Genomic DNA, 10,228 nt, shown 5'->3' with positions numbered 1-10,228 from the left:
CCACATATTTCAATAAAAATATTTTAATGTTTGTTGATGATATTTAAGCTTTTACCTATTTTTCTGCCCCAGTTGACAGATTTGACCTGTCTTTCATTTGCCCTCATCCTGAGGGTTCATCGCACAATGAACAATCTTTCTGTGGTCATTTTGATTTTGCAATGGCTTTACTGCCTGCCCCATAGAGAGACCAGTCGAAGTTCTTTTAACATCAATCCATGCCATTTGTTTTTTCTTTGTGCATGTTTTCCATGCGTTTTGCTTTGCCTCAACTCGTTTTCTATTCTGTTTGCATCACATGTCTAAAACAGTCAGCTTCCTTGATATCGCTGCCTCAGACCAGATCCTCTTAATACCAGCTTTGGGACCATTGAAGTAGCAGTTAGCCGATCAGCCCATCGAGCCTGCTCTGCCATTCAATTCGCTCATGGCTGATCAAGCGCTTCAATGCTTTTTCCCTCCACAATATACCCATATCCCATCAAGTCACTGGCAATTAGAAATCTATCCATCTCTGCTCTAAAGATATCCAATAGGCATAATATTGCGAAATATTTTCTCAGTGTCAGGCTCTGACTGAAAGCCAGCTCTCCAGCTGCATGGCCAAGTTTTACTTCAGATTTTAAGGCACCCTGGAAAATAAAATGCACAGGAGGGTTTTACGCTGTCAATCTGACAGGGAGGCCCCTGATAAAGTCGGCAATGCCGGCTCCACAGTGATCGAAGCGCAAACTTTGTCGGCCGTCCAAATCAGCACACACCCAAATCCCTCCCACATGGACATGGAGGGTGCCCCTCACAGGCACCAGGGCTCCTCGTCTCCCCCCACCACCCATTACGCCTATAGCAGGGCACCCACACCCTCAGCACTGCAGTCTCGGGGGCAATCTCCCTCCTCATCCCCCTCAGCACTGCAGTCTCTGGGGCAATCACACCCCTCCTCTTCCCCCCAGTACTGTAGTCTCAGGGGCAATCTCCCTCCTAGTAATGTAGTCTCGGGAGACTCTCTCCGCCCTCTCCCTCCCCCCTCCATCCCGAGCACTGTCACCTCAAGGTAATCTCCTCCCCATCAACATCAGCCCTTTCCCACACAAATAAGGGGAACTCTCCCATGGGGTTGCCCAGAGGGCCCACACTTGGCACTGCCAGGTTTGCATTCCCAGTCTTGCACTTCCAAGTTGGCACTGCCAGTTTGGCACTTCCACATTGGTACTGCCAGGTTGAGACTGCCAACCTTTGCCCAGCATGTCCTCTCTCCCTAGGGGCTATACATATCTTTGCGCCCCTCAATTGATTCAAGCCTTTGAATAGCTGCTATAAATTTTGCTGACATGATGACATGTGGGGGAGTTATGAATATTCAGTGGGGGGATTGTGTGGGCTCGTTCATTATCTGTAAATGTATTAAAGTATATTCCAATGAGGTTCTCGTCTTTTGTGGGTGGGAATCTCAATATATGATCGGAAATGGGACATGGAAAATCAGGAACCACGATCTCGCTGACAAGAATTGCCATTCCCCACTCTCGTGATATTTTGTACCCAAATTGCTGTTCCCGCTGATTGTTAACACCGGCGCAAAATTGCCCCCAATGATTGAGCTTTCACAACCCTGTGGGGTAGAGGATTAGAAATATTTATTGCCCTCTGAGAAAAACATTCTCCTCGTCTCAGTGCTAAGTGGCTTCCCCATTATTTTAAAGTTATATCCTCTGATTCTTGACTTCCCAATCAAGGGAAACACCTTACATGTATCTAACTTGTCTATCCCTTTAAGTATTTTGCACAGCTCAATGAGATCAGCTGTCGTTCTTCAAAACTCTAGAGAATACAGGCCCAGATTCCCCAATCTCTCCACATGGATCCCTGGGGTGCTCCGCCTCTGGCCCCGCCCACCAGGGAGTCAGAAGTGACGCCCTGTAGGTGGCACTCAGTAAGCACATGTCTCGGTAACTGGTTAGTTCTCTGCTTATTAAAGCCTTCATTTACCATTCCACACTCTTGTGTCGTTATTGAGGGTACTACAATTTAATAAGCAGATTACGTTAGGATGGACGTCGGTCTCAAGCCAGAAAAGCTCAACCTGGAAACACGGACCCCGGGGGCCACAGAAGTTTTTAAGTACTGGCTCCGCTGCTTCGAGGCCTACCTGGAATCCTCGAAAACTCCTGTCCTAGGGCCTCGCCAGCTGCGCCTACTCCACGCCCGGGTGAGCCATAGAATCTCCGCCATGATCGAGAAGGCGACCACTTACGACGAGGCAGTCGAGATCCTGCGAAAGCGTTTTGTCAAACCCATAAATGAGGTACATGCACGGCACCAGCTGTCTACCTGCCGGCAGCGCTCAGGGGAAATGCAAGACGAGTACCTGGAAAAGCTTACCGCGCTCGCCAGGTACTGCAACCATCAGGACGTGACGGGGGAAGTTCACATGAACCTGCACATCCAAGACGTGTCGTGTCTGGCATCCATTCCACCTATATCAGGCAGCGACTCCTCTAAAATGGAGCTAAAGACCTTCAGGACATGGTAATGCTCGCCACCTCACTGGAAGTGGCCCGCCACAACCTAGGCACGTACCCCGTGGACCCTGCGAGCCCCCCTCGGACTTCCCCAGACTCGGCCACACTACGGGCCTGTGCCGTGCGGCAACCCACCCAGTCCGGGGGCACACCGAGCTATTTCTGTGGGCAGGGCCAGCACCCACATCCATGCTGCCCAGCCCGATCTGCCATCTGCAGCGACTGTGGGAAGAAGGGGCATTTTGTGAGGGTCTGCCTGGACAGGCCCGAGACGCAGAAACAAAAAGATAATCGGGCCCGAAAATCAAGCTCACAGGCCCGCAGGCCCCGCAACGCGGCTGCGCACCGGCCAGACACGCCCCTTTCTGACGTGTCATCGGCCTCGTGCGAGTCATGGGGGTGGCTATCTTGGTGGCGGCCATCTTCTAGCCCGACACGTGTGACCGACAGCGGCTGCCATTTTATGAATCTGGCTCGGCTGAGGACTCGGACTACCCGCAACTGGGAACGATCACCCTAGACCAATTGCGGCCAAAGCACCTGCAGAATTCCGTGATGCAGGTCCAGATCGACGGGCGCGGCACTCCCTGCCTCTTTGACTCCGGGAGCACGGAGAGCTTTATCCACCCAGAAACGGTAAGGCACTGCTCCTTGCCCACCTATCCTGCCTCCCAAACCATAGCCCTCGCCTCCGGGTCCCACTCGGTCCAAATCACGGGTTATTGTATTGTGGACCTCGCGATCCAGGGTGCCAAATACGCCCGTCTCAAACTCTATATTCTCCCTCACGTCTGCGCCCCCCTGCTGCTCGGTCTGGATTTCCAATGTAGCCACCGAAGCCTGACCCTGAAGTTCAGCGGACCCTTGCCCCGCCTCACGGTATGCAGCCTTGCAGCACTGAAAGTTGCACCCCCCTCACTATTTGCGAACCTCACCCCCGACTGTAAGCCCGTCGCCACCAGGAGCCGGTGGTTCAGTACCCAAGATATGACTTTTATCAAGTCAGAGGTCCAGCGTTTACTGGGAGAGGGGGTCATCGAGGCTAGCAACAGCCCCTGGAGAGCACAAATGGTGGTAGTACGGTCCGGGGAATAGAAACGGATGGTTGTGGACTACAGCCAGACCATAAACCGCTTCACACAGCTCGATGTGTACCCCCTTCCTCGCATAGCGGAGATGGTCAATCAGATCACTCAATATCGTGTATACCCCCCAGTCGACCTCAAATCCGCCTACCACCAGCTCCCTATCCGACCGAAAGATCGCCCCTATACTGCTTTTGAAGCAGTCGGCCGGCTCTTCCACTTCCTCAGAGTCCCCTTCGGCGTCACAAATAGGGTCTCCGTCTTCCAGAGGGCGATGGACCAAATGGTGGACCAGTACGGCTTGCGGGCTACTTATCCGTACTTGGACAATGTCACCATCTGCAGCCACGACCAGCAGGACTATGACGCAAACCTTGAAAAGTTTCTCCAGACTGCCCAGGCCTTCAACCTGACCTACAACAAGGAAAAATGCGCTTTCCACACAACCCGACGAGCCATACTAGGCTACGTCGTGGAAAACGGGGTCCTAGGTCCTGACCCCGACTGCATGTGCCCCCTTAAGGAGCATCCCCTTCCCCGTAGCCTCAAGACCCTCAAACGGTGCTTGGGGCTTTTCTCCTATTATGCCAGTGGGTCCCCAGATATGTGGACAAAGCCCGCCCACTCATAAAGACCACGACATTTCCCCTGATGGCTGAGGCCCAGTCGACCTTCAGACGCATCAAGGCCGACATCATCAAGGCCGCTATGCACGTGGTGGACAAAACCATCCCTTTCCAGGTTGAGAGCGATGCATCGGGCATCGTGCTGGCTGCTACCCTCAAACAGGCAGGCAGGCCAGTAGCATTCTTCTCCCGGACCCTTACCGCCTCTGAGATTTGGCACTCTGCAGTCGAAAAGGAGGCACAAGCCATTGTGGAGGCTGTGTGGCACTGGAGGCACTACCTAGCCGGTAGGAGGTTCACCCTAGTTGCCGACCGACGGTCGGTAGCCTTTATGTTTGATAACACACAACGGGGCCCACAGGAGGGCCTTGTTCGTAGCCGGGGATGCGATCGAGCCGGTCCGATGCAGCGGCGCGCGGCCAATCGGGGGGACCAACAATGTCCATGTCGGTCCGCGGTCCAAGTCCGCCATGGCATTCGCAGCATGTGCGGACTCTGAACCGGAGGTGCGGGGGCCCGTATTCACAGCCAAAGCTGCGTGAATTACTCTGGGTCCCTGCCAACTCCCTGAATGTAAGTGAATCGCCTTTTATATTTTGCAGGAAATGGAAGTGCAGAACACCAGCATTTTTATGCCAGGTGTGGGGACATAGCCCCATTTTTGGACAATCCAACCCAGGGAGTCTGTCGTATTTACAAAAAACCAAACTGACATCATTGTCATCGCCGTTTTCTGTTTTCTGTCTGTTATTCAATCCTTAATCCTTTTCTATGCAACCTACTAGGGGGGGGGGAATTTATCAAAAACCTTGTGAAAATTGAAGAACACTCCATCCACCGACATCCCATTTATCAATTCTGTTGTAGCGTCCTCAAAAAACTCCAACAATTGACCAAACATGAGGCTGGATTCTCCGTTTTTGGGACTAAGTGTCCACACTGTCGGGAAAACTAAGCCGGGATTCTCCAAAATCCTGGTTATGTGTTGAATCCGGAGTACACACCGGAGTATTTCACGACGGCGTAAACAGGCCTTTTGGCCCAGCGATTTAGTGGCCCACAGGGGGCCGGCACAGCGCCGGAGTGCTACATGCAGCTCCGGCGGCGATACGCGGCATTGCATGCCGGCACGGGTCCTCGCATGTGTGTGGCGGCCATGTCCGCGATGGCGCATGCGCGAGGTGGCCGTTTCCTTGCCGGTGCCGCGCAACATGGCATAGCGACACAGCGGCCGCGCGCAGAAGAAGGTAGGCTCCTCCTAATCACAGGCCTGGCCATCGTGGAGCTCCCCCCCACTTGGAATCTGATGACCCCGCCCCCCCCCACCAGGACTGCCACCGCCGCCGCGGGTCCTAGCTCCCGCCGGGTGCAACCATATGGGAACCATGCCGGCAGAACTCGGCGGGAACTCGGCCGGTCGACCATGGAGATTCGTGTCCCACCGTCAAAGCGGCGTGGCGGGAATTTTTGCCGTCAACGCCGATTCTCCGACCCAGGGCAGGCTCTAAGAATCCTGGCCCTGGTATTTTTATGCCAGGAAAACTGGCGTCAAAAGGCCACCGATTCCCCGTGATGTAATCGGAGATTCATCACTCTGAGAGATAGAACATAGAACAGTACAGCACAGAACAGGCCCTTCGGCCCTCGATGTTGTGCCGAGCAATGATCACCCTACTCAAACCCACGTATCCACCCTATACCCGTAACCCAACAACCCCCCCTTAACCTTACTTATTAGGACACTACGGGCAATTTAGCATGGCCAATCCACCTAACCCGCACATCTTTGGACTGTGGGAGGAAACCGGAGCACCCGGAGGAAACCCACGCACACACGGGGAGGACGTGCAGACTCCGCACAGACAGTGACCCAGCCGGGAATCGAACCTGGGACCCTGGAGCTGTGAAGCATTTATGCTAACCAGCATGCTAACCACCAGATTTGAAGCTCTCCTGACGGCTCCTTGACACAAACCATGGAGTTAACCCAGTCCGTGGGTTCCGTGACCTTCGACATGACGCCCTGGTCCTGGGGGTCTTGCAACTGCTGCTTGAGGCGGTCCTTGAGGGGTGACGGAACCCGACGCGGTGCGTAAACCACAGGAGTGGTATTTGGCTTCAGCAGGATTTTGTATCGGTATGGGAGGGTGCCCATACCTTCGAACACGCTATGATACTGCGCTATGATGTCATCAAGTTGAGCCTGGAAGTTTTCATCAGGTGAGGCCGTTGCCTGTGCGGATGACATGGTGTGGACTCTTTGAACCAGGTTCAGGAGTTTGCAGACCCAAGCACCGAGCAGGGAAGCTCTGTCGGGTCCAACGATTTCAAATTGCAGCGTCGCTGTCAATGAATTTTTGGAAACTCCGAGTTGGCATGAGCCACTGGCAGCAATGGCATCGAGGAGCTGGCAGGCCGGTGGAAGAATGCTTGGTCTGCCGCGGATGGTGTCGAGATCAGATTTGGAAATGAGGTTTGCTGAAGCGCCGGTGTCCAGCTTGAAATGGATGTGAGCCTTGATAACTGTAAGGGTAGCACACCACTCGTAGTCCGGATCAACGCTCAGGATTGGGAGGTGTTTCACCATCGTTGAGAGAGGCAGCGCATGCTTAGAAATGATGCCCACCCAGAATGGGGATGTAAGGCATTCAGCGTCAGTATCTGGCAGGCTGTCGGGGTCAGAGACTGTCACGGCCTGCTGTACCGAGCGGATGCTTCTGCGCAGTGGCTGTGATCGCTGGATGCTGGGCAGTGGAGCAGATCTGCAAAGGATGCGTAGTGGCCAAAGGTGCGGAATCCTCTGCACGTTCAGGGATCGGCCGGTGCCGGAGTGGTTTACGCCCCGCCGTCCGCCGTGGAAGGCCTTTGGCGCCGCGCCAACCAGCGGCGAAGGGACTCCACTGGCCGGTGTGGGTCCGCGCATGCGCGGGAGCGTCAGCGGCTGCTGACATCAGCCCCGCGCATACGCAGTTGGGGTTCACCTACGTGCCGGCTTACACGGCCGGCGCGTAGGAAAAGAGTGCCCCCCACGGCACAGACCCGCCCACGGATCGGTGGCTCCGATCGCGGGCCAGGCCACCGTGGGGGCACTCCCGGGGCCAGATGGCCCCGCACAGCCTCCCCCCCCGAGGACCCCAGAGCCCGCCCGCGCCACCAGATCCTGTCAGTAAGGGACCAACTCCAATTTACGCCGGTGGGACCCGCATAGAACGGGCGGGACTTCAGCCCATCGCGGGCTGGAGAATCGCCGGGGGAGCCCGCCAACCGGCACGGTGCGATTCCCGCCCCCACCAAATCTCCGGTGCTGGAGAATTTGGCAGCTGACAGGATTCACACTGCCCCCCAGCGATTCTCTGACCTGGCGGGGAGTCGGATAATCCCTCCCCTGATATCTCCCACACCAATTCCCTGCCATGTATTCAATTAATCAATCTTCCTGTTCCTATGCTCATCAGCACATGGCATCTGGAGATTTTATATTTTCTTCCTAACTCCATAAAAACTGTTCTCAGAATCTCATTCCTATTCCTACCTATATCATTTGTGCCAATGTGGACCCAACCATTGGCTGTTCACCCTCCCCCAGAAGGATTTCCTGAAGTTTCTCTGTGTTATCCTTAACCCTGACACCACAGAGGCAAAAATACTGCTGCAAAAATACTTGTCTTAACCCCCACTATTGAATCCCTTGTCACTATTGTTTTTTTCACTCTTTTTCCATCACTCCTGTGCAGATGAACCATTTGCTGTGCCATGGACCTTTCCCTGGTTGCATTCTCCTGAGGAAAGATCACCGTCACCAGAGTCCAAAATGGAAAACACCTTAGCAAGCAAGATGCTCCTAACCGGTATGTTCACTGTCGTGTTATTCACCCTGGGGTAATACGGACTGCAACAGGATGCAGATGAACTGTAAAGCATACACCAAACGTAGGCGTTGGTTCAATACGATTTATTGAACTTCTGTAACAATGCACACAGCTGGCTGTGGGTTGACACTCTACTGCTCTAAGTGTATTAACTCTAACTATATAGACCAGGCTAGCTCTGATCCACGTGTAGAAGGTGCTAACTGATATATACACCCTGACTGTCACTACAGTTGTCACCAGTGGAAAAGAGGCACAGTGCTGATGCCTCGTGTGTTTTATAGTTGGAAGCCCCCCTCTGGTGTTCTGTCTGGTGATTGGTTGTGTTCTGTCCTGTATGTTGATTGGCTAACCTGGGTGTCTGTCACTGCCTTTTTTTACCTCATGATGTGCATGGGTGCATATTATGACATTCACCTCCCTTAATGAGCTATCCATGTACTTTTCAGCTTCATGGCTGCACAGCAGTGACTCAAGCCACTAACCCAGAGCTCAAGCTCCTGCGGCTGATGCCATTCCTGCAGATTTGTTTGTCTCGGACACGTATTGTGTTCATGACTTTCCACAAAGTGCAGGATGTACTTTCCACTGGTCTGAGCTGACCAGCCATATCACAACTTTATAACTATTAATTACAGATAGAATAAGTAGATTAGGTTGCCAGCTACTCACCAAATATATTCTCCCCTATTCTGATCTAAGAGCCAGCTAATGAAACTGTGAAAGGGTAGGAAAATAAAGGAACACCTCCCTTACCAAACTTCCTCACTGACAAAACACTTCGCACTCTGTGCACTCGAAGCAGCACCAAAGATGGCCTGTTTTTGGACTTTATGAAAAACAACTGACTCACTCCTCTGAAAACCATTTTAAACTAGTCACCTAATTAACTAGCTGCAGCTGCTCTCAGAGTATGCCCCTGTTTTAAGGCTGTTCGAAAACCTAACATCTCATAACTGGAGGAATAATTTTTAGTTCATTGTGAAGTTAATGAAAGAAAAAGAAAAGAATGAGACCTTAGATCTAAATGAGCCTTCAAAACTCCCTCACTCGCCAACTATCGCTGCATTTTTGAATACCTACTAATTTGTCTGCTTGCCCCATGACATAATTATTATCTTTCTGAGCCCTTTCACTCCAAATGCTCTTATTTGAGGTGTAATCAATGCATTTATCTTCCTGGTTCGTGAGAATACGTCATTTTTTTCCATGGTTGCTTGATGATATTGCGGTTGCTGCACATTATTGATCCCCCAAAGTTGGGACCAGAATGAAATTAACTTTAGGAAAGGACAAATCCAAGAGGCAGAAACTGCTAGCGCTTAATAGGAAGCTATCTTTGAGGACAGAGGCACGTGTTACCAGCAGTACTCATTGAAAGTTTAGCTCCGGTGGAAGTAGCTATGCGATTTGAGAACACTGAAGGATGATCCTTGACTTTCTTGGGAGTAGAATCAGGGTGCTGGTGTTTGCTGGTATGACTCTTGGCTTGATCGGCTTTGCCTGTGAGGTAACCCAGCTGTGGGCAGCACAGGCCTGTAATTTTTCTAAGGCACTTTGAAAGCATGCTGGTGTTCATAATCTGTGCTTAAAAGCTTTTTGTTTCTTGCTTCCAGTTACCCTCCCCTCTACCTCGCTCACTCTATTTATTGATCTATTTCAGATATGACATTATTATTTATATTTTTCAGCCATCAATAACACAATAATTAGACTTGTTGTTTACCTTGAAAATTAATTTATTGTGCTTTTTTGACGGAAGTAGAATTTAGGCAGCAAGGTGGCACAGTGGCTAGCACTGCAGCCCCACAAAGCGAGGGACGCCGGTTTGATTCCGGCCTCGGGTGACTGCGTGGAGTTTGCACGTTCTTCCCATGTCTCCGTGGGCTTCCTCTGGGTGCTCCGGTTTCCTCCCAAAGTTCACAGATGTGCAGGTTAGGTGGATTATTATTATTACTATTGGCAATGATAAACTGCCCTTTGGTATTCAAAGATGTGCAGGTTGGGTGGGGTTACGGGGATAGGACGGGAGCATGGGCCGTGGTAGGGCACCCTTTTGGACGGTCGGTGCAGACTCGATGGGTCAAATGGTCTCCTTCTGCACGGTCGGGATTCTATGGAATTTC

Source organism: Scyliorhinus canicula, chromosome 14, assembly GCF_902713615.1.
Source record: "Scyliorhinus canicula chromosome 14, sScyCan1.1, whole genome shotgun sequence".
NCBI lineage: Eukaryota > Metazoa > Chordata > Chondrichthyes > Carcharhiniformes > Scyliorhinidae > Scyliorhinus > Scyliorhinus canicula.
Note: the sequence above shows the minus strand (reverse complement) of the source record.